Genomic DNA, 24,489 nt, shown 5'->3' with positions numbered 1-24,489 from the left:
GACAGGGCTGTATTCACCCGACTCGGGCAGATCCAGCTTCTCCAGGCCACACTGCAGCCAGTGTAGACGTCAGCCTGGGCAGCGACCCTGTTTCCCACCAGAACTCAGGCCCAGGTCCCCCTGCCTTGGGACACACTGCCGCTGGTTTAACTACGTCTTATTGGCCTTGGTTTGGGCCCCTACCTGGGGTCAGCCATGGGCTCCTCACCTGACCTGTGGTCCCTATGCTCACCTGGGCTGTGTCCCCCTCACAGCTCAATGCCAGGGAAGACTCCCTCCTCCTCCCTCAGCCCCCCAGTCCCTAAAGGGCAACCCTGCCAAGACCCTCCCCCTGACATGAGACAGGGATGTAGACCAAGGAAATGGAGCCCAGCATACCTCAGAGCCTGGGGAGGGGCACCAGGTCCCTGAAACCTGAGCATCCTGTTCCAAAAGCGCACCTCAGTCCTGGGAAGGAGCAGCCTACAAACAGGCCTTTGGGAATTGTCCAAAAGCCCTTGATTTCCAGAGGGATCATAGCTGTTCCGGAAATAGGCTGCCCCGCGGTGCTGATTCAGGGATCAGGGCCTTATATCGGGCAGTGCTGGGAGTTGGGGAACGGTATTGTCTTGGTGACATTTTTTGAGTCTCATGTCCTCTCTGGGGTCTCACCCTGCCCTCTGTCACCTCTTCTTTCTGTGAGCTCTGCTGCCCGGATAGGTGGGAGCTGGAGGGACAGGGGAGGACACAGCCCCACTCACGCAGGGGGCCTCTCTGTGCAGGTCAGTGTGTGCATCAGGCGTGCTGACACCATCAGGACTTAACATACCACCTACCTTTTCTGGTTTCTGGGCTGGTGGTGGCTCCTTGACCATCTAGGGTGTTAAAGAGACAGAAAGACAGGTGGAGGGGGCGTGGCGGGCTCCGGCTCAGCCGTGCAGACAGGAGGGGACCCTGCCCTGCAGCAGCAGGGGACCCAAACATGGACCTTGGGGTGTCCACCTAGGTGCCCACGGCCTGGGGGTCTGTGGCCAACAGGCTCCACCTTGCTGGGCCTCAGGCCCCTGGGTTTTCAATGAGAGTTGGTACTTCTGTGCAGGGTCAAGGGGGAGACAGGCCGCCGAAGGCCCCTGGTCCCTGGTAGAGGCCCCACCTGGGAGTTTTCAGCAGCAGCCCCCACATCATATGAAGACAAGAGAACACTCCCCACACCCCTCCTCCCCTTCCCTTCCCTCCCATCCCCCTGCAGCCCTCCCTGCCTCCCAGCCCTCAGGGATTGCAGTCCACTTCCCTCTTCCCAGCACTTTCTCTCCTCACTTCGGGCCCTTTGCAGAAATCTGATCTGCTGGCTTCTATGCTGCTTTGCTTGTCCTTTCTCAGCTCTGCTTTTTCCTCTTCTTCACCCAGCTCTGGCCTATGTCCTTGCAAACGCAGCCAGCCAGTGCCTCTGCCTTGCCTCCCTCCCTGGGGCCAGTCTCTGTCCTTTGCACTGCCTCAGCCTCTGAAGGTGACATTTACCCTCAATGCCCCGCAGGAACCAATACCAGACCAGACACCAGACGGTGGGCTCCTGTGGGCAAGGGTGGCAGCTGCTTCATTTCTGCCCCTCTGTGCCCAGTTTGGGGCCCTGTATATCCTGGAGACTCAGGGATGACTGATGAAGAAATGCCGGGAGGCAGCAGTGATAGACAGGGACCCAAGCTGTTTTCCAAGGTGCAGCTGCCCCCAGGGTTAGCATCCTCCTGGCCAGCATCCTTCTCCCGTTGGCCCATCAGTGCCCCTGCAGACCCCTCTTCTTCCCCCAACAGCTGAGACTCCTGGGGCCTTGGTCCACCTGAGTCCTTCAGAAGCCTGACTGCTGTGGGGCAGCCCTGGTCCAGGGGGTCTGGTGTCCCTTCTCCCCAGGGCCTGGGACCACCTCCCTGTGAAGGTGGAAGCATGAAGCAGGTGGCCCCCGAGAAGCCCAGGCTGTGTCTATGCTCGGGATGGGAGGACAGAGTCTGTGCCTTGTTTGCTGGTGTGAGGACCCTGAGCTGATGGGAACCTGCCCACAGGCAGGATCACGTGGCTGGTCCCTCGGGGGTGGTGAGGGCGGGAACAGGCTGGGTGGGCAGGGGGCACTCACCCTCTTGCAGCAGCAGATGCAGACAAGCAGCAACGGGATCACGACCAGGGACGGGATGAGTGTAGGGTACAGGAGAGCATTGCTGGGAACCGGGCTCTGGGTGACAACTGTGGGCACTGTGGTTGTCGTGGCAAGTGTTGTCGTCTTTGTGAAGGTGGTGGGCACCGTGGTCGTTGTGGTTGCTGTGGTGGCTGTCGGCCTCCTTGTCCGGACAGTGGTGGGCACTGTGGTCTCCTCCTCTGGGACATCTGTAGTCTCTGTGGTCGTCGTGGTGACAAGAGTGGTCATGGTAGTTGCTGTGGTGACAGTGGTGGGCACTGTGGTCCTCCTGGTCGTGGTGGTGGTGGTGGTGGTGGTGGTGGTGGTGGTCGTGGTCGCAGTGGTGGTGGTGGTGGTTCTGACAGTGGTTGGCTTTGTGGTCGTCGTGGTTGCTGTGGTGGATGTTGGCCTCCTCGTCTGGACAGTGGTGGGCACTGTGGTCCTCCTGGTCGTGGTGGTGGTGGTGGTGGTGGTCGTGGTCGCAGTGGTGGTGGTGGTGGTGGTGGTGGTGGTGGTGGTCCTGACAGTGGTTGGCTTTGTGGTCGTCGTGGTTGCTGTGGTGGATGTCGGCCTCCTCGTCCGGACAGTGGTGGGCGCTGTGGTGGCTGTGGTGGTTGTTGGGACAGTTGTGGGCTGCGTCGGCTCATACTGTACAGAGCACACAGGACGAAGTCCTGGGTTGGCCTGGGTGACCTCTTCCTGTGAACCCAAATCTGCTTCCCACACCAGACCTCATGATTCCCCTTCTCCTCACGTCGCCTCATCTAGAGGGGCCACAGTGGGGCGAGGAGATCTCGGCCAGCTCCCAGAGAGCCACCGTGGAGCCCTGGCCCACGGACCCCACCGCTGGCCCTGCTCAGAGGCTCTCCCCAGAGCGCTGTCAAGCAAGGCCAATCCTCCAAGAATGACCACCCAGCCCTCACTGCCTGCCTTGGCGGAGGACACAGGGGTTCTGTGAGGACCACCAAAAGCTGCAACACACAGATGTGTGAGGGAGGGGCTGCAGGGCTCCCTGAGAGGTGGGGGTGCAAGAGCAGCGGCAGGACACCCTGCCCACCTCCCCATAGCCTCTCTCCGGTAATTCCCGGCTCTGCAACCTCTGGCAAAGCTCTCCCCTGTTTCTGAACCTCTGTCTCCACATCTGGAGTGAGGAAGTGAATAGGCACTTGAGAACATTAGAGAGAGGCTATAGAAAGTTTGCGCACAGGCCAAGTCCACGTGGGGGCTTAAGGAATGGGCTCTGGTCTCTGGTTGTTCATAACCTAGGACACATGTGCTGTATCCATTGACCTGCGCTGGCCAGCCCTTCCCTACATCAAGGCTCTGCCCGAGAGAAGCAGGGAGGGAAGGGAGCAGACAGAGCCTGTGCCCAGGAAACAGGGGGAGTGAGGGGAGAGGACCAGTTGGGTTGAGGGTGACCCTGTGCTGGGCCAGGAGCCACAGGCAGCTCCCGAGTTCTCTTCTCAATGTGCCTGTGGTCGGGCGGCCGACAGGTGGGGGGACTCCTGCTGGGAAATGTGGAGGTTCAATCTGGGTTCCATGGGGGGATGTGCAGGGACCAGCAGAGACAGACACATATTGGGGAACCCTCACGAGCTGGGACTGGACACAAGGGTGGTGGCATCAGGCACAGGCGTCCTTCCTCCCAGGGAAACCTCACTCCAGGCTAACACGCTCTGTCCCCCATGCTGGGCTGCTCCAGGCTTAGGGGCCCGGACGCTGTGGAGCTGGGACAAGCGGGCCCCCGGGAGCAGCACTTTGTTCCCAGCTTCCTCTCCCTGAGCTGAGGCCCGCACCTGCCACGGCCCTGCCAGCTTCCCAGCAACAGAGGGGAGAGGCCCCCTGCCGAGGTCAGAGCCAGTTAGCAGAGAGGGGCAGCTGAGGAGCAGCAGAAAGGAGGTGCAGCCGAAGAGAGGCTCATGACATCTGCAAAGTGACAGCCGGTGTTCCCCAAACAGGCGTGGGAGGCCGTGGCTGTGAAGGTCAGGGGTGGGTTCAGAGCCCCGCCCGCTGCTCCACCAACACAGTGCAACCACACCCTGACTGCACTTGGCTGCAGCTGTTCCCTCTCCAGATGCCTGTGCCTGGGACCCTGACTTGGAGGGCCCGGGGGTCCCAGAGGTCCTGGACTCTGTCTCCTAGTACACAGTGTCCCAGCCTCTCCCACTCACCCTGGCTTGAATCCAGGATGGAGCCTTGAGCTCCCCACCACAAGGCCGGCGCCAGGGGAGGTGGCAAAGTGGGTCCAGGGAGGGCGGAGCCTCAGCACCGTTTCTGGATTCTGCTTAGAGCATGAATTCGTCCCTTTCAAGTGTCTTCAATGACACTTGGTTCACAGAGAGAGCAGAGTTTCTGCAAGACCAGGACAGCTGCCTACAACTTATTCTCTTGTAGTAGAATTTGTAGTGAATTTTACAAACCTGATGAAGGGCTAAGGGCACCTATCTGGCTGTGAGGTGCTGCCAGAGATGCCTGCCTCATAAACTACCTGCTCAGCCTTCCCTGAGGAATTTGCTCCCCTCACCTCCTCCAGTGAGAATGTCTCTGCCTCCATCCACTGAGGGAGGCGAAGACACACCCTGTCACTCACACAGTCCTTGCTGGTAAGTTTCAAGCTTTGGCATGAGAAGCTGACACCTTTGTTCATGTTGCAATCAACGATGACCTCCCTGAAGCACAGAAAGGCAGAGGGTAACCACCAGATTGAATAGACACAGTTCTTACACTTGGCTCAGTCCATAGCACACAGCCCTCCTCAGGGCAATGACTTTGAACATCAGCCATTCAGGGCGACCAGAGAGCAGACAGCAGGGGTAAGGGAAGTTCATCCCCAAGCACCACGAGAGTGACCTCTGTAATGAAGGCTGACCATGCAGTGAGGAGTCCTGCATGTGGTCAGATGTCCTCCTGGCCATGAGCTAAGTGAGCAGGGATGGCTGTTTGGTGTCACCATCCTGACTCCTCTGTGTGTACAGAGTATATTGGCTCCACTTGGAAAAGCTGCCTGGAGCGAAGGTACCATCCCTGGTTGCACACCATCTCCCACATCCTGCCCTTCTCAGTGTAGCCTGGGCACAGCGGATCTCTGAGCTCCTCGAGGGGCCACCAAGTAGTGCAGTTGTGAGGATGCCCTGAGCCCTCCCAGAGACAGACATGTTCTGCCCCAGCACAGCTGGTTTCTGATATTCTTGGACCAAATGGCCCTTAAGCCTAAATACTTACTGTCCAGCCTTGTCAAATGTATGTCCTGGGCAAATTAATTTTTCGTGGTCCATATAGATGGGTTTTTTATCTAAAAGAAAACCACATGAGAAGAATGTCAGTGCACATGTCTATCCATCTGCCCTTCCCTTCTCCCTGCCCTTGGAGGCAGAGCTACCACTTTGGCAGAAGCAGCTTCTCTGCTCAGCCTTCTTCTGACACCTACAGTGCACCAGGCACTGTGCAGGGCTCTGGTGTTTCGTGGGAGAAGGCAGGCAGAGGCCCTGCTCTCAAGGACCTGACACTTGCGGGGCTGGAGAGGGAGACAGACAATAAAGCAACAAACAATGAGGAAAACAAAGGCCAGAGTGAGAAGTGCAGTGACGTGAATAAGCAGGGGAAGGGACAGAGCAGGGAGGGGAAGGGACAGCCACTTAGGAGCAGGTGACCTGTCCTGGCTTTGAGAGACTCAGTTTCTCTTTAGGAGAAAGGGAAACATTTATAGAGGACATGATGGATGTCTGGGATTTGCTTCACAGTAATCAACGGTGAGAGTATCAGCAAAACCAGATTGGCCGGGGTTGACAATTACTGGAAGGAGGGGAAGGCGGCTTCAAGGGCCCTATAGGACTTTTGCTACTTTTGTATGTTACTGAAAATTCCCACTAAAGACAAGGTCTGTCTGAGGCGGTGCTCCTGGAGCTGAAACCAGATGAGGGGAAAGGCAGGGCAAGGTGCAGGGAAGAGGGTCCGGGCTGTGGGCGTCTGTGCCGAGGCTGAGGCATAACTGGCTGAGCCTGTTGAGGGAAAGAGGTGAGTGAGGCAGGGGCGGGGCCTCGTGGGCCCGGGCAGGGGTCTGGGCTTTACTCTAAGTACAGTGAGCCTGTCGGGGGCGGCCCAGGTCCAGGTAGGGACACGGAGGCAGCAGGAGCCGCAGCTGGACTGGATGTGGGCTGAGAGGGAAGAGGCGTCGAGGGCGACAGGCAGGTTCGTGGGCAGAGCGCCTGGGTGGGTGAGGCGCCATCTATGGCCCCAGGGGACCTGAGGGGACAGGGCTCCTGCATTTGTGCTTGTTCTGCAACGTTGTGGGAGCTGGGAGGTGGCACTCAGGAGGCTCAGACAGGCCCCGACTCGTAGCCGTGGAACCTTCTCTCTCCTGAGCCCTAACTCTCCTCACACCACGGGTCAGGCCTGCTCCCCATGGATAGTTCCCTTCCAGGTGACCAGCTTCTGGCCATAACTCAACTCTCACATTAGCTACGACCTTCTGAACTGTGTTCCCCTTCATTAGACATTGAAACTAATCACCAAGTATGTTTAGAGGAAGGATTTGTGTCTGAGGGGTAGAATGGTTGGGATTAGCGTGGAAAAAAAATCACAAGGAAATGTGGTGTAACCTCCATCATGTTCACAGGGCAGGGAGAGTGAGGTGATGGCAGGCACCTCACATACTGAGGGCCAAGAGAGGCATGACTGATGCAGGGACGTTTTCTGTTTCTTTAAATTGAAGTATATTTTGTTTGTTTGTTTACACATATTACACTAGTTTCAGGGGTATAACATAGTGATTTAAAATTTTAATCGATTATCCTGCATTTAAAATTATTACAAAATATTGGCTTTTTTCCCCGTGCTGTGCAGTATAACATGTAGCTTATTTGAGTTATACAAAGCAATAGGTACCTCTTAATCCCCTACCCCTGAGCCTTGCCCCTCACTCTTTCCTCTTCCCTCTGGTAACCACTAGTTTGTTCTCTATATCTGTGAGCCTGTTTCTGTCTTGTTACATTCAATCATTTGTTTAATTTTTCAGATTCCACATGCAAGTGGTAATGCAAGAGTATTTTCTTTCTCTGTCTGACTATTTCACTTAGCATAATACCCTCTAGGTCCAGCCATGTTGTTGCAAATTTTCGAATTTCATTATTTTTTATGGCTGAGTAATATTCCCTTGTGTGTATATATGTGTGTGTAGGTGTGTAGCACATCTTCTTTATTTATTCCTCTGTGATGGACACTTAGCTTGCTTCCATATCTTGTGTATTATAAATAATGCTGCTGTGAACACTGGGGTACATGTATCTTTTCGAATTTGTGTTTCTGCTTTCTTCAGGTATATATCCAACGGTGGAATTGCTGGATCATATGGTAATTCTATTTTTACTTTTTTGAGGAATCTGCATAATGTTTTCCCTAGTGGCTGTACCAAGTTATCGGTACAATACATTGCCACCAACAGTGTACTAGGGTTCCCTTTTCTCCACATCCTGGCCAATATGTGATAACAGCCATTTTGACAGGTGTGAGGTGATATCTCATTGTGGTTTTGACTTGCATGTTTAGTGATATTGAACATGTTGTTATGTGCCTGTTGGCTACCTGTATATCATTGATGGAAAAATGTCTATTCAGGTCTTCTGCCCATGTTTTAACCAGTTTGTTTGTTCATTTTTGATACTGAAGTGTTTGCGCTATTTATATGTTTTGGATATTGACGCATCAGTCAAGTGATTTACAAATATTTTGTCCTCTTCAGGAAGTTGTCTTTTCATTTTTTCAGTTGTTTCTTTCACTGTGCAAGAGGTTTCAAGTTTAATTTGGTCCCATTTGTTTATTTTTAATTTTGTTTCCTTTGCCTTAGGCAGCAGATCCAAAAAGATATTGCTACAACTAGTGTCAAAGAATATTCTCTCTCTGTTTTCTTCTAGGAGTTGTATGGTTTCAGGTCTTGTGTTTACATCTTTGTGAATGTTTTAATTGGAGGATAGTTACTGTACAGTGCTGCGTTAGTTTCTGCTGTACAGGAAAGTGAAGCAGCTCAGCTATGAGTATACACATATCCCCTCTTTTTAGGATTTCCTTTCCATTTAGGTCACCACAGAGCACTGAGTAGAGTTCTCTGTGCTATACAGTGAGTTTTTATTAATTATCTATTTTACACACAGTAGTGTATATATGTCAATCCCACTCTCTCAATCCATCCCACACCCCCTTCGCCCCTTGGTATTCATACATTTGTTCCCTACATCTGTGTCTCTATTTCTGCCTTGCAAATGAGTTCATTTATACCATCATTCTAGGTTCCACATATATGCATTTATATACAATCTTTGCTTTTCTCTTTCTGACTTACTTAACTCTGTATGACAGTCTCTAGGTCCATTCATGTCTCTGCAAATGGCACAATTTTGTTCCTTTTTACGGCTGAGTGATATTCCATTGTCTATATGAACCACATCTTCTTTATCCATGCCTCTGTTGATAGACATTTAGGTTGCTTCCATGCCCTGTCTATGGTAAATAGTGCTGCAGTGAACATTGGGGTATATGTATCTTTTTGACCTATGGTTTTCTCTGGGAAAAATATGCTCAGGAGTGGAATTACTGGGTCATGTGGTAGTTCTAGTTTTGGTTTTTAAGGAACCTCCATAATGTTCTCCATAGTGGCTGTATCATTTGACATACCCACCAACAGTGTAAGAGGGTTCTCTTTTCTCCACACTCTCTCCAGCATTTATTGTTTTAATGCCTTTTTATTCTATTTTATCTTATTTTGTTTGTTTTGTTTGTTTGTTTGGTATTTGGCCTGAGGAAATATTCTAATCTCATTCTTTTACACACAGGTGTCCAGCTTCCCCAGTACCACACATTGAAGAGACTGACTTTTTCTCCATTGTATATTCTTGCCTCCTGGGTCATAGGTTAATTCACCATATGTGCATGTGTTTATTTCTGGGATCTCTCTACTGTTCCATTGATCTATGTGTCAATTCTTGTGTCATTACCCTGCAGTTTTGGTGACTGCAGCTTCGTGGTATTGTCTGAGCACAGGGAGCACCGTACCTCTAGCTTTCTTCTTTGTTTCTCAAGGTTGCTTTGACTACTTGGGTTTTTTTGTGGTTACATACAAATTTTAGGATTACTTATTCTATTCCTGTGAAAAATGTCATGTATTTTCCCCTAGAAATTGCATTAACTTTGTAGCTTGCTTTAGGTAGTGTGGACATTTAACAATATTAATTCTTCCAATCCATGAACATCTCCTTTCTTTCCATTTATTTGCATTTTCTTCATCAATCTCTCATAGTTTTCAAGCACAGGTCTTTCAACTTGGTTAAGTTTATTTCTAGGTATTTTATTCTTTTTGATGCAATTGTAAGAGGGATTATTTTATTAAATTCTCTTTCTGATATTTTATTATTATTGTACAGAAATGCAACAGATTTCTGTATATTAATCTTTCGCCATGCAACTTTATTTATTTGTTTATTACTTGTAATAGTTTTTCTTTTCTGGTGGAGTTTTTTAAATTGTTTTCTGTAAGCAGTATGATGTCATCTACAAACTGTGACAGTTTTACATTTTCCTTCTAATTTGGATGACTTTCATTTCTTTTTCTTGTCTGATGGCTGTGCCTAGGACTTCCAGTATATGTTAAGTAGAAGGGATAAGAGTGGGCATCCTTGTCTTGTTCCTGATTTTAAAGAGAAGCTCTCATCTTTTTACTGTTGAGTATCATGTCAGCTGTGAGTTTGTTGTAAATGGTTTTTTATTAAGTTGAGATATGTTCCCTCGCTACCACCTTTGATAAGATTTTTTTTTAAAATCATGAATGGATGTTGAATTTTGTCAAATGCTTTTGCTGTGTCTATTGAGATGGTCATGAGATTTTTATCCTTTTGATTTGTTTTGTTTTGTTAGTGTGATTAATTATATTCATTGATTTGTGGATATTGAACCATTTTTGCATCCTGAAATAAATTGCACTTGATCATGGTGTTTGATCCTTTTTTGTATATTGTTGAATTGAGTTGGCTAATATTCTGTTGGGGTTTCTTGCATGTATATTCAGCAGAGGTACTGGCCTGTAATTTTCTTTTTCTTAGTGACGTTGTTAGCTTTTGGCATCAGGGTAATGGTGGCCTTGTAGAATGATCTTGGGAGTGTTCCCACCTCTTCAATATGTTGAAATAGTTTGAGAAGAATAGGTATTAGGTCTTTTGTGTAAGTTTGGTAGAATTCCCCTGTGAAGCCATCTCATCTTGGACTTTTGTTTGCTGGGAGTTTTTTGATTACATATTCAATTTCAGTACTGGTGATCAGTCTGTGCAGACTGTCTGTTTCTTCCTGATTCAGTCTTGGAAGCATATATGTTTCTAGAAATTTATCCATTTTTTCTTGGTCATCCAATGTGTTGGCATACAACTGGTTGTAGAATTCCCTTATGACTTTTTGTATCTCTGTGATATCAGTTGTGATTTCTCCTCTTTCACTTCTTGTTTTGTTTATTTTGGTCCTCTCTCTTTTTTCTTGATGAGCCTGGCTAAAGGATTATCCATTGTCTTTATCTTTTCAAAAATGGTCTTGAGGTGCTGGCGGATTGATTACTTCCCAGCTTTGCATATGAAGGGGGAGGTTACCAGGCTTCCAGCCAGGTCCCTCCCTCCACTGGTCCGCACTGCCTCTATCCTTAGAGGGTCTACAGTGAGTGGGTAGCAAGGGCTTTGAAGGCTTGGTTGGATGAAGGGAATGCAGTGTGTTGTGTGATGGTAGCAAGGGGGTTACTTACTATAGACTTTGCTGAGGCCCAACTGATATCTGCAAAAAATTTCATCCTTCCATTGTGGATCTAGGCCAGATGCAAAGAATGTCACTTCATAGGATTCTGAAAGAGTAACATCCACAGGTCTGTGTTAGGAGGGGCTGAGTGCTGTCTTCCCTCTGATCTTACAATTACAGAAGGTCACCCAAAACTGAACTCCCAAGTGACTCCTCGGAGGAAGCAGCTCTCTCTCAACCAATATCTGTGTACCTCCAGTGCCAGATCCTCACCTGGTATCACTGAGGGTCCACTGTGAGGCTGCTGGGCTGGGCTGGGAGCACTCGGGTTGCTGCTACAAACCTCTCTGAACTGTTGCGTGCATTAAATATACCCAGTCTCATAGCCTGCACAGGGGCAAAGCCAGGCTGAAGTGCCAAGGTCTTCCCTAAGAGGTGCAGGCAGTGCTCTCCACCAGGCCCTGCATTACATACATGACAGAGGAACCAAGACAACACAGGCTGCATACAGCCCCGACTCTTGTCTGAGCTGAGCACGCAAGCCTGGGTGCCTATGGGGCTTTCCGTCACCTGGGGGTCTGTTCCTCCTCCCTGTGTTTCTCTGTGTCTATTACAGGCTGGAGACCCCAGGAGCAAGGGTGAGGCCAGCCAGGTGAGGACCCCACCCCGCAGAATCCTCTATGGAAGGTGAAATCCTGTTTCAGCTGTGGCTCTGAAATCTGCCGTGACTGCTCTTCCCCTCCGTCTTCCTGCCCCTCCATGTGCTGCCCCGCCACCCCCACCCCCACCCCCACCACAGAGATTCACGGAACACTTCCTTTTGCCAGCGTGGGAGACACTGATATGCAATTCTGGTCCACAGCCGCTCCCCAGCCTTCTGGGTCCCCACTGGTGCTTCCTGACTACTGCAACAAATACTAGGGATCCAGAGAGGGCAACTAGTGGGCCTGACCCCTGGAGCTGGCCAGGATAAAGGCAGGCGTTGTTGCTGCAAGTCCATGGTCTTTAACCTCTACCCTTTCCTCCTGGCCCAGGCGGGCTAATTCCAGTCCCAGATACAGTACTTGATTTGCCCAAGGTCAATTAATTTGAGACAATTCCTCAGAAATGCCAGTGCAGCCTTGGACCTGGAGTGCTGATTCCTCCTGCTTCAGATCTTCCTGCAGCTCCCCTCAGATTAAGGCAGAGATTGCAAACTGTCTTTTGAAGCAAATGCTTGGCCGGTGGGCTGAAGCTGGCCTGCTAACATGATTTGATAGGCTTTCCGAAGCAGAAAGCCCCCATAGAGGACCTGGCGGTCCCAGTCATATGGTGCAGATTGGATCCAGCTTCCTCCTCCACAAAGGTGAGGGGAGGGAGGGCATCAGGGGAGGGCAGGGCTGTGTGATAGCCCAGCACACGTGCCGAGCTGGTACCCTCAGGAGCTGTGCACTCTGCCCTCTGCCTGGACGCCCTCCTTCCTCCTTGTGTCTCCTGCTGCCCTCAGCCCCGCTCAGGGGCTGCTTCCCCTTTGCATCAGAGCCCCCCCGTCCCAGGCACTGCCGCTCTCAAAGGGGGGCTTCTGAACTCTGGCAAGTCTCTGAAGTGGTGGCAGGGTGATGGTTTCAATAGTTCAGCAAAAGAGACTTCCAGGTGAAGGATTTTTGCTTTGTCTAGAAAGCTGCTCCTTTTGCTTCCCAAACCCCTCCCCCATCCCCCAATTCCTCCAATGGTATCAACCACAGGAAGAAAATGAGGTCACAGGAAGGTCCAAAATCAGCTTGCTGGGCTTCACGTTCCATGTATGGTCCCCTGCCCACCAGCTCTTAGGCGTCAGAAGGACGGACGGTTCGTGGAAGGGAGACTGATCCTTACTGGAACAGAGAGCTTTCTCTCTGGAAGGAAAGTTGTACACCAGGCCATCTGGGGGCTGTAAGGAGAGAGGAGCTGGGAAGGCAGGCTTCTCTGGGAGAAGGCTGGAGGAGTTGTGCATGAGGAGGCATCTAACCTCCTTGAGACTGACATGGGCACACAGGTGGATGTGACCTGCCCTGGGGAGGCCAGGTCTGGGAGCACCACATGCTGCTTGGGACAGCCACTTTGAGAGAAACTGGACACTGAACAACTGTGACCTGGTGTCCCCTTAAGGCAGCAGGTCTCCTTTGGTCTTGATCCCAGGGAATTCCTTTCCCAAGCTCGCAGAGGTAAGCATCAGGATGGTCCTACAGCATGGCTTCTAGTATAGACTTGTTCGGAACGATGTGAATATTGATCAGGGGAGACTAAGGAAATCAACTGTTCCATCCATGCCGTGGGATACTGTACAGAAGGAAAATACTAACTACTGCACGATCCCATTCATGTAAAAATGTCCTCGTAGAGTATACTTAGGTAGGGATTTACAGATAAAAGCTGAACTCTTGTGGTTGCCACCTCTGGAGAGAGTAGGATGGGACAAGGGGGGACCGTATCATTGTGGAGGGACAGCCTCTACCCAGGCTGGTTGCAGGGGTGTCCCCGTCTGCCCCGGGTGTCCTGCCTTCATCCCGCAGGTCCTCCTGCCCCACACAGCCTGCCCCACCCACCCCCACAGAGGGTCTCCGGCCATGGCGCAGAGCGGGATGCCGGACCTCAGAGGGAAGCCCTGCCTTGCACTGTGTCCCACTATGGCCACCACTGCTGGGCCCCACCTGCTGGGCTTCTTGCAGACACTCATTCTGGCCTGGTCACATACAGGAAAAAGAGTGACCAGGCGCTGCCTCCAGCCTGCCTCTGGGGTCAAAGCCCTGAGCAAACCCAGCAACACACAGGAGGGATGAATCCCCAAACCACGGTGCCATGAGTCCCACTCCAGACCCCTCGCTCATCCCCTGTGAGTCACTGGGGAGAGGTTCTAAAGCAGCAAGCCAGCTTGTGGAGGAAGAAATCAAGGAGCAGATGCCTCCAGAGAGGGCAGGGGCAGGGATTTCCTGGGAAGGGAGCTGAGGGGACTTTCTGGGGGCAAATGTAATGTTGTAATGGGGTTTGGGGTTACACGAGTGTTGTGTGCATTTCTCAGAAGTCATCAAATGATGCACTTAAATTTGCTGCATTTCAAAAAGAGAAATCTTAGCAAAAATTGTTTCCCAATTAAAGATACATGTTGTGGTGGCCTCGTGAGTGTAATTTATTTGGAAATGAATTAAAAAAGAAAATGGACTGATGAATCAGAGAGATAGAGAAAGAAAGAGAGCTAGGTAGATTAATATGAAAGGGAATACAGTCAGGTATTAATTGCAAATTCAGGTAGTGAGATAAGCGTGCCCACTGTACAATTGTTTTCACTTTGATGCTGGTTTGAAATTACCCATAATAAAATTTGAAAGAAAAAGAATTTCCTGTACGATAAAAATAAAGACATGGACATAGCCAAGCAGAAGTCATGGTTCATACTGCATGATAAGTGACTAATGGCAGGAACAGAGCAAGGGCTGTGGGAAGCTGGAGGGGCAAGCTGACCAGGAAAGGCTTTGGGGTCGAGGCTGGGAGGGCTGAGCCTATAAAGCGAAGGAAGGTTTTGCAGGAAGCCCAGGCCCCTACCCACCAGCCCCTGCAGCAGGTGGGCTTACAGCAGGGACTGGACCTTGGAGGGCCCAGTTGTCTGGCTTGGGGACCTCAGCCTCTGTGGTCAGGCTGGGGGAGGGAAGTGGCCTTCTCTGCCCCTCGGGCCCTGTGCAGAGGATGGGCTGGAGCCCAGGCCTGGAGGCAGGGAGGCCAGCGGAGGCCTCTGCCTAGGCCTGGAGGGAGCCCAAGGGGCTGAAGAGGCCATGTGCCTCACGCTCACCCCTCCCGGCCTCCTCACGCCCACCCACTGCACTGACTGCTTCAGAAGGACAGCCTGATGAGCAGCTTCTTTTGCTTTATTTGGGGCCCAGGTTCCTGCCTTGAGCTTGCACTCCAGGTGATGGTCATGCCGTGTGGCAGCTGGTGACAGGCTGACAGCCGCTGTAAAGGTCAGAGCAGCACTGCTGGGCCATGCGTGCAGGGTGTGCAGTGGGCACCCGTCACCTCAGCTGGGCCACCACAGGGCATGAATGACAACGGGCATCCTCCCCTGCAGTGTGACAGGCCTGTGTGTGTCCCAGGGACACAAGCAGAGAATCGAAGCTGTCAGGCTGCTGCACGGCTGGCACGTGACACCAGGAACCCTGGTTTTGTGCCTGTGGGCAGCAGAGCTCAGATATGAAGGCTGCTGTGTCTGACCTCTCGGCCTACTGCACTGTAGCCTTGCCGTTCAGAGCACAGCGGCCAGGACCAGCTCCGTGGGTCTGCGTCCAGCTGCATCCAGCTGGGTGCTGTTACCAGTGGGAGGTGTGCTTGTCCACCCACCCCAGCTCCACAAATCCCAGTGATGTGGACTCATGAGCTGGCACAGACAGCGCTCACTGAGAGAGAAACGGCGTCTATGAGAAGAGCACCTGCAAAGGATCCTCCCCACCCTGGCGCAGGGACCCTCCTGGGGGAGAGAGGGCATCCTTGTCAAGTTCCTGATCTCATGGGGAGGCCAACCCCATTGAAGCATTAGGGGTAGTGTTGGCTGTGAGACTTTGTGTGGATGCCTTTGTCAAACTTGAACTGTGTCCAACTTCTTTCTTCCTCCATTGAGATAATCGTGTTTCACTTCTCCATTTTGCTGATATGGTAAATTATACTGATATTTCATATACTGAATCAGACTTGCATTTCTGGCTTGATCTCTGATTAGTCTTGATGCATTCTCTTTTTTATGTATTGTTCGATTTTATTGGCTAAATATAGTTGAGGATTTTAATGTATATATTTAATTTTTAAAAGAACTTTTGGTTTTAGATTTTAAGAACTAAATTTATAATGGACACCTTTTTGCAATATATGTATTCATGTCTATACCATTATGTGGCATACCTTAAACTCATCCAGAGCTATATTTCAATTACATCTCAATAAAGCTGGATGATAAAAGTAATTACACATGCATATCTACACACAGCTCTCAACATACACACGTCATACAATCCCACAGTGACCTATATATCAATGCACACTGATATCCTGGAAAGATTTCCATACAATCACCACATACACAGACACATCACACACACACACCACATCATGCATACCACACACACAAAACATACACACTCACTCCACTCAAACCACATATATACCACACACACAATCACACCATGTACAGATACACAGCACATACACATACCCCACAGTCGCAACACCCACACACTACCCAAATGTGTCCCCTTTACACACACTTCTGTCTAGACTCTGACTCTTACCTCCTACACAGAAAAAGGAAGTGTCCCCACCTATCATATCCTTACAGGAATTGTCCGTGAGCTGGAACAGACAGGGGGTGGCAGGGTCAGGGAGACTGATGGCAGGGGTATGGGGAGAAGACACCCCATCTCCCTTCTCACATGTAGCCTGCACTTACCGAGGTAACAAACCTTTTCAGGGACTTGAATTCATCTATCCCATACATTAGGTCTTTTCTTCCTGCAATATAATACAGCTACAAGGAAAAGGAGATGACTGTCACACAGCCAGTGGTTGAGGACACAGTAGGTCCCATCCCAGGAGACAGGCTCTTGCCTCCTGCCATACTGGACCGCAAGGGCCACACCCTAGCGTCTGCCAGCAGCCCACCCTTATGGAGTGGAAAGCTCCTCCACCCGCACCTCTGGTGTGTAGGTTTACACAACACTTGCTGTCCTTCTGTTGTCCAAACACATGGGGTGGGTAGAGGGCCATCTCTGGGTGACCCTGGGACAGCTGCCTTTGAAAGCTTTCCCCAGCTGGGCTTAAGTGTGGCACCTGGTTAGCTGTTCCAAATTACCTGGTATTTCTTATAGTCTTTTAAACCCAGGCAGTAAACCTTGGCCCCCATATCCCGAGCTTTGTCAGCCTAAGAGGAAGAAAGAGCTTTGAGTAAAAACACCCAAATACAGGGAGCACAGAGCTGGTAACAACAGAGAGGACTCACTTCATCCTTAGTCTCCTGTAACGTCTTTGGCATCAGTGGTCCAGCAGTCAGAGTGATAATCAGGCTGGAGGCACTATTGTCTGCAGAAGAAGCAGGGAGTGTCCTGGTCAGCAAGGCACCTGGAGTGACCTGCCTCAGGCTGCCAGGCCCGCAGCACTGCTCCCACTGCCACCCTGACCTGAGTACCCACCACCCAGAGAGCCTGGAGGGGAAGGGGCATTAGCCCAGGACCCTCTTGACAGACAAGGTGCCTGAGAGCAGCTCAGAGCTCTTCCTAGTGGACCCTCACGATGGGCAGGTGGCACAGCCTTTGGCCTGAAAGGCAACTGCGGCTACTTCACTGGACGAGGACAAGCCTCTCAGGGGAGCACAGGGAGGAGCCACCAGAATGACAGTCAAGGTGCCTGGGCAGTGGCCCTGCCCAGCTCCCCATCTTCACCCAGCAGCCCACGCATGTTTCCTGACAAGGGCTGCCACCCAACAGTCTAGATGCAGAAGGTCTGGGCTGAGCACAGCCTTTTCCATTGTGGGAGGCACAGTCACAGGACGAGAGTCAACCAGAGGGAAGAGGCTGGAGGGAAGGTGGCAGAGCCAGAACCATGGTGGACAGAGTGTGGGCAGCCAGGGGGACACCAAGGTCTCTGTTCCCTAAACGGAACCCCATCTGCTCGCAGGCCCTGGAATTTCTCTTTCCTCTTTCATGCAGCCCAACTGTAGGTCAAGTACTTGATATCTAGCAAGAACCAGGGATGTAACCCATGACCCCGTGTGGTTCTCGGAGACATCCCTGGGGGTGGTTTTCATCCTCGCTGTGCAGAGGAGGAACCTGCAGCACAGGGAGGGCAAGGAACTCGCTCCCAGGGTCAGTGCTAGGAGTTGGCTGCGGTGGGTCTGCACCAGCCCTCGCTGAGGTCCAGGCCTGGCTCTGTCCCACCTGAGCACAGTGACGTCAGCAGGTAACTTACTTTTGGAGTAAACTCTTTCAATCTGCTCATTTGCCTGCAACAAAATGAAGGAAATTGGGGCAGGGCAGTGAGATGACCCAATAATGCTCTAAGAACTTGACAAAGCAGAATAATTCTCAGAGCTGTAGGATCTGTACCTTTTTAAATCCTTCCTGCATGTTTGTGGCTCCTGTAGGCACTATATTCTGAAGTCTGCTAAGACCAGCACGAATTTCATTTCTGAAAAAGATCAGTCAAGTGGGGTGAGGAGGGATGAGGGTTGATTGTTAGAAAACAGACCGGCTCTCCAGGGCCTACTCCCAGCTCTGTGCGTGGAGAGGACACTAGGCTGCTCATGCCCTCATCAAGCCCTTCACTTCCTAAAATTCCACCCCATTTTTCCACTCCCCTGAGCCCCACTCCCACTTCTGACACCTTCCCTTGAGGAAGACATCCTCACCTCCACTCTCCAGAGAGGACCCGGGAGACCCTCAAGAGCCTCCCCACAGCTCTCTTGGTTCAGGCTCTGACCCCCTGCTTTGGAGGAGGCAGTGGTCCTCCTCTCCCCCATGGGCAGCTCCTCCCCCAGAGGCCCCCGCCCAGCCCCCACCTCTCTTTCTGCCATCTGCCTGACAGCTCCCCAGTGACTTGGTTTTCCACCTCAAACTCACTCAGGTCTCTGTCTCAGAAATGCAGATGAGAGGAACACACAAAACCCTGCCTTCCTCTCCCTCACTGAGCAGGAAGCCCAGCCCTGTCTCTCCTGGGAGCCAGGCACAGGGAGCGCTGTCTCCAGGCACTGGCGCCTCCACACTCCCTGGGTGCCAGGCCTCTGCATCAGGAGCCTCTTCACTTCCCTGCTGCTCAGGAGCTCCACGTCTCCCACCTCCAGGCCTTTGGGCGCACCGCTGGGCCCACCTGATGGCCCACGCAGGGTGTGGGGGTGTCAGGCTTCCCTCCTGCACCCTAGCCCAGCCCCGTGTTTGGAACCACACTCAGGGGCTCCCTTGTCTCAGACCCACCAAGGGACCAAGCTCCCTCCGCTGAAGCTCCAGCACTTCAGCACTGCCCACCCCTGCCTCCTGGTTCTCTCTGCCTCCCCTCTGCCCCCACTGGCCCAGAGCAGAGAGTCACACCCAGAGCAGGTGCCCGACACAGGCCAGTGTTCACAAAGGGCCCCCGCATCTGCTCCACCAGATCCCAGGCGTCCTCACAGCCAGCCAGTTCTGAGAAAAGGGAAGAGTGCTGAGAGCACGCAGGACAGGTGGAGGGCAGGGCGGAGAGTGGGCGGAGATGGTCCAGCAGCACAGGGCTCTGCCAGTGCCAGCGCAGCCCGGGGGGCAGTGGGAGCCGGGGAGCCGGGGAGCCGGGGCTGGGGGTCAGCGTGGGCACTGAGGGGAGCCCCGGACGGCTCAGCCTGCGTCCAGTGGGTCCTCTTGAGGTCTCAGGAACCCTCAGTTCCCTGTTTTTCCCTGTGATCCTGCCCACCAGGCCTGCCGTGGGGGGTGAAAGCAGCTCTTACCTGTCTGAGGTGAGCTTCGTGATGGTGTTGGCCTGTGTGGAGTAGGTGATGAAGGACATCCGCAGGTTAGGGCTGCAGAAGTGTGAAAAGGAAGCCGATGAGCAGCCAGGAAGGGGGTGCATGCCAATGTCCCTGCCCCCATTCCAAGTCTTTTGCTTTGGGGGCCATTTCCTGAACCCTGGAAGTTCCTAGAACCCTGAAGGATTCTGAGGCCTGTGAAGATGTGGGGCCTTCCTGCTCCATCCCTATGCTCCCCCCACTCCCAAATCTCCTTCTCTCTGTCTCTCCCACACACACTCACACACAGGTGTGCACATGGTACTTGCACAAGAAGATAGATACCTATGCACTTCTGCTGAGCCTCCCACGTGGACTCTTTTCTACTAAAAAATTCTTTGTATCTTCACGCTATTCCTCTTGCCCACACTCCCCATGTCCTGACCATATCCAGGAAATCATTGGACCTCCTTTTAGCCTTTCACACATCCCTCCCTCTTCTGTCCCTCACTGTCTCTGGTCCATTGACCCTCGTTATTTTTTTATCTTAATTGCTACCATAGGTCCCTGCTCTTGGCTCTTGTTACAAATCATTTTAGCCACTATTATCAAACTTTTCTCCCTGCAGAACATCATACATCATACATCATTGCTTAAGAATCATGTGTCGCTCCCAATTGTTCACAGTAGGAATTCTAAGCCCCTCGGCCTGGCATTATGAGCCTCAGTGGTGTTGGCCCCATGCTGTTGTGTCCAGACTCATCTCTGAGCCTTCCCCTGAGTTCACCCTACTCTCTATTCAAGTAGACCACTCACTCCACAAGACATCTCCTTGATTGTTCTTGTTACCCTGTCTTTCCCCATTCTTCAGGATCTAGTTCTAAGCTCCACAGACCCTGGGAACTTATACTTGACTTGAAAAAAGATAAGAATACTTGCTTTTTCCTTAACGTTGCAAGTAATTCCTTTGCACTTTTCTTTTATCCCTTGGCACCATTTAACTCAGTGTTTGGTTACTGGTTTGCCTGTTTCTTAACCTGTGAGGTCCTCAAGGCACACTGTGTCCCCTATAACATGGCCTGACTCCCTGACAGGAGCCAAGAAAGCTGCTGAGACCTGATGGAATCAGTGTGATCTGTCTTTTCTGCTCAGAACACCCCCTGGGCTCTGTGTTTCTAAATTCTGTGACCACCGAGTCTAAAGAGCCATGTACCCTGCCCCGCAGAAGAAAACACCAGCCGTACTTTGTGTACTTTTTCACTATTTCATCCACTAATTCGTAAATGTCCTTCCAAATATCATTCGCCTTCTGTGACCTGAAAGCAAAGAAGACCTGAGTCAGAGGGATGAGGCACCTCCATCCAGGGGGCGCAGTTTCCTCCTTCCCAGATTCCAGCAGACACTTCAATAAATCCTCCCCAGTCCAGGTAGTGGAAGGCTGCCAGACTCCCTCAGCGACCTCCGTGGTCACCCTGCTGGTGACCAGCATCATTGTGAGTGCTGGGGAGGGTAACCAACCAGACCCACGTGCAGGGGGATGAGGGCCCTTGGGTGGCAAACCAGGATGGTTGGTGATTTTACTTGGGGCTTTAAGACAGGGAATGCGGGAGGATGTGTTGGTTAGAAACGCCTCCAGAGATTCTGATACATTCGCTCTGGTTGTCCCTCATGTGCAGACACCAAACAGGCACGTGGCCTCAGGCCAGGAAGGATGTTTACTCATACTATTGTGTTTCCGTTTTCTTCTCATCAGCCGGCAAACTGGGCCTGGGACACTGCCGGCCTGGCCTCATGACCCTCCACCAGCAGGGAAAGCCGCGGCCCTTCCTGGGTCTCCTTGCACTTTCCTGCTCCCATTGTCTTGAACTTTAGTGCCAGGATGGAGACTGAGGAGACTGAAGGTGGGGAGAGCTCAAGAGTGTGCTGTGCTTTCAGAGAAGGCTGGCCTATCCCACTGTAGCCATGCTCTAGGCTTACTTCTCACTGGTGCCCTGGAGCTGGGAAATGGGTGCTTAGGGACCTTTCTTGGACACCCTTAGCTCCTCTTCCCATTTGCAGAATTCAGCAGGATTCAATCCGGTCACCCCCACCAGACTCTGGGCTACTTCATTCAATGTCTAGTAGCTTTCCACCTTTCCAGTTGATTCCATACACAAATACCTTCCCTACTCTACCTCCCAGAATTGTTTTGAGGAGGGCAGATGTGCAGTAAAGGGCTTTGGGGACCCTAAAGTGCTTCAGTGATATTGGGAGTCACACCACTGTTACTACTGAATACGTAAAATTTATCGTCAGTCCTACAGAGGAGTTGAAAATGGAACCAAGGCCATCTCTCCAGTCTGAGGACCTGCCCCTCCCTTTCCTTACTTGAGGGCCAGAGGGTACCTAATGCACAGCCCAGGTTTCCCAAGACCACCTGCAGACAGACCAAACTGCTCAGAAAGTGCACACAAACTGTTATGTGGATCTCTAGGTTGTCAAAGAAAGAAGCCGCAAAGCAAAGGACTTTCTAAGCAGGGACACTATGAGAATGCCTAACAGATGATACGGCAATCTCTGTGGGGCTCAGCAAAAATAGAAGTCATTTGGGTAAATAACAAAACAAAAACCAAACAAACCAGAAATCACAGTGAGATTCTCCCAAGTGCTGAAAAGACAGCTCTTAGCAATCACCTGCCCCTCCATCTGTTTAAGGGACATGCAGGTCACAGATCCAGGTCAAGCTGATGGAGAGACTGACAGCCATCCAGAAACTCTATGGTGTTTTGTTTACTTTCCAAATATAAATGCCCCAGGGAGCAAAGTCCTGGGGCCCTCCTTCCAAGTGAGGAACAAGAGGCCACAGAGGACTGTTCTTTGGGTCTAGTCAAGATGGTTCTTGTCTCCCCTCTCTCAGAGGCTGGGGTCCCCTGGGACTACTTCCTGTCATCAAGTGGCCCTGTGGACAGAGATGCCCTGAGGAGCATCCGGGCCAGGCGGGAGAGCCACTCACGCGTCCACTATGAAGTACAGGTCAAAGGCACCCTCGCAGGACCTCAGCTTCTCCCAGGTGTTTCTGTGATGTCTGGTGCCCAGGTGGAAGCTTCTCTGGCTTTGGAGGTGGTGCAGGAATCTCCCTGGGCCCAGCTGCAGAGACTGCAGCACCACCATCAGGAAGAGCATGGAGCCCAGCATCCCTGGCCCAACATTCCCCATATTCATGGCCACCCCCTGTGGTCCCACTGGACCCTGGCCACTTCAGGCCACCTCAGGCTGTGGCACCTGCTACTTCCGCTGGTTCTCAGGGACCACCACTCCTCCAGCCCTTTCACCAAGGTGCACTGGTGCTGTAAGCCTCCCCTGGAATCTGCCCTGAGGGCAGAATAGGCAAGAGGCTGGCCGTGGGGGCCGTCCCCACTCCCTGCACCATCCTCCCCCACCCTGTGACGTCCCTTATGAGGGATGGGAAGGTCGGCATGGTGACTTTGTGACCCGTAGGTCTGCTCAGTGTCCTGCCTGTTGGCAATCCCAGTGGGGAGGCATGGGTGGGGGTAAGATGAAGCTTCTGTTTGTGCTTTAACCCAAACCCTCTCAGGTGGCCATTAAATTCCTCTGGAAACCCTGTCTTTCTGTCAACTGAAAGAAGGCAGCTGAGGTGGCTTAGAGAAGGACATCACTGTTGGGTCAAGGACGTGGGAGCCTAGAGTGCTGCAGTGGTCACTCGTGTGACCCAGTGGATGGAAGGGTCTAGAAGGGGAAGAAGGCCTGCCTTCTTTGAAGCATGTCAGAGTCCTTTGTGAATGGGGCCATTTCAGTTCTCTTTTTCTGTGTAGCAAATCACCCCAAACTGAGTGGCATAAAACAAGGACTATTTTATTATGTTCCTAGGTTCTGTGACCAGAAATCAGAGGAGGCTGAGTGGAGATGGCTTGTCTCTGTTCTACGTGGGCATACACAACTCCAAGCAAAAGTGATTAAAAAGCTAAGGCTGTGAATGTAAAACTTCTTAGAATATCTTAATCAATTTATTTCCTTCATTTCTATATGCATAACAGAAGGGTGATATATGCTGAAACTCCTTCTCTTCTAAGTTTAATTCTTTCAATACGTAAAACATAACTTAGAAGTGAACAAAGAGCATTTTTGGTGTGGTGTTTAAAATAATGGCATATCTTAAATAAATGGTGTTTTGGCATTGAGACAATCTGGTGTCCTTCTCCCAATAGCCTATTAGCTTTTCTTTGCTTCACATTCTTCATGACACTCGGTACTGACATATTTTTACGTATTTTCCTATCAATTCAGCATCTCTTTGGGGTCTTAATTTGCATTCCTCTCATTAGTGATGGGATTGGTCTTCTGTTCCAGAGATTTAGGGTCCTTTCTGAAGGAGGTAATAGGTTCCAGGGCCTGTTCCAATTACTTCTTGAAGTTTATGTGCTTGGTGAGCCTGGAATGTGAACCTACATGTGGTCAGCAGCCTTTCACAGGGAATGCTCATGTGCAGGAACCCCATGTCTTGGTACCCAGAACTGAAAGTCCCAGTCATGGTTTTCCTTACGCCCCTGTCGTCATCAGACGCTTGTTGATGTTTCTGAGTGAGGGCGTCTATCAGAAAAGCAACTGCACAGGATCCTCCCACACTGACGCAGGGGACCGCCCCCCGCCCCCAGGTGGGGAGAGGGCATCCTTGTCAAGTTCCAGATCTCAGGGAGAGGCCATCCCCGCTGACCCACTGGGGGTAATGTTAGCTGTGAGAATTTGTGTGGATGTCTTTGTCAGACTGTTCCTATTATGATGCTGGACTTGAACTGTTTCCAACATTTTTCTTCATCCACTGAGATAGTCATGTTTCCTTTCTCCATTTCGCTGATGTGGCGAATTATAATATTCCAAACCTGAATCAGACTTGCACTTCTGGGGTGCTCCCTAATTAGTCTTGATGTGTGGCCCTTTTTTATATTTTGCTGGACTTCATTTGGTAGTGCTATGTTCAGGGTTGAAAAAATATCTTTTCTTATTTTTTAATTATAGTTTTGGTTTTGAGTTTTAGAAAAGTAATCACTCCAGCTTTATCTCAGCTTGAGTCATACGCTGGTAGATCTGGAAAGGACTGTGTTGATAATTTAGCCCAATCCCAGGTTATCGT

The 24,489-nt window shown here is 51.3% G+C and overlaps 1 protein-coding gene across 31 annotated transcripts in view; it reads left to right on the top strand.

Moving 5' to 3' along the window:
* The window catches only part of ZNF488 (zinc finger protein 488), a 176,330-nt gene that overhangs the window by 70,459 nt on the left and 81,382 nt on the right, over positions 1–24,489 (top strand). For 2 of the 31 annotated variants that reach the window (XR_009053626.1, XR_009053628.1), the window contains one exon: positions 11,520–16,535. The exons of 28 other annotated variants lie outside the window; for them this stretch is intronic. The gene's annotated coding sequence lies outside the window, so the exon portion shown is untranslated. Of the gene's footprint in view, positions 1–11,519; positions 16,536–22,257; positions 22,411–23,228; positions 23,518–24,489 lie in introns of those variants that run through there. One more of the 31 variants, XR_009053627.1, reaches the window with a different exon arrangement.

Source organism: Hippopotamus amphibius, chromosome 5, assembly GCF_030028045.1.
Source record: "Hippopotamus amphibius kiboko isolate mHipAmp2 chromosome 5, mHipAmp2.hap2, whole genome shotgun sequence".
NCBI lineage: Eukaryota > Metazoa > Chordata > Mammalia > Artiodactyla > Hippopotamidae > Hippopotamus > Hippopotamus amphibius.
The sequence above is the reverse complement of the archived record's forward strand: the minus strand, read 5'-3'. Positions and strand labels throughout refer to the sequence as shown.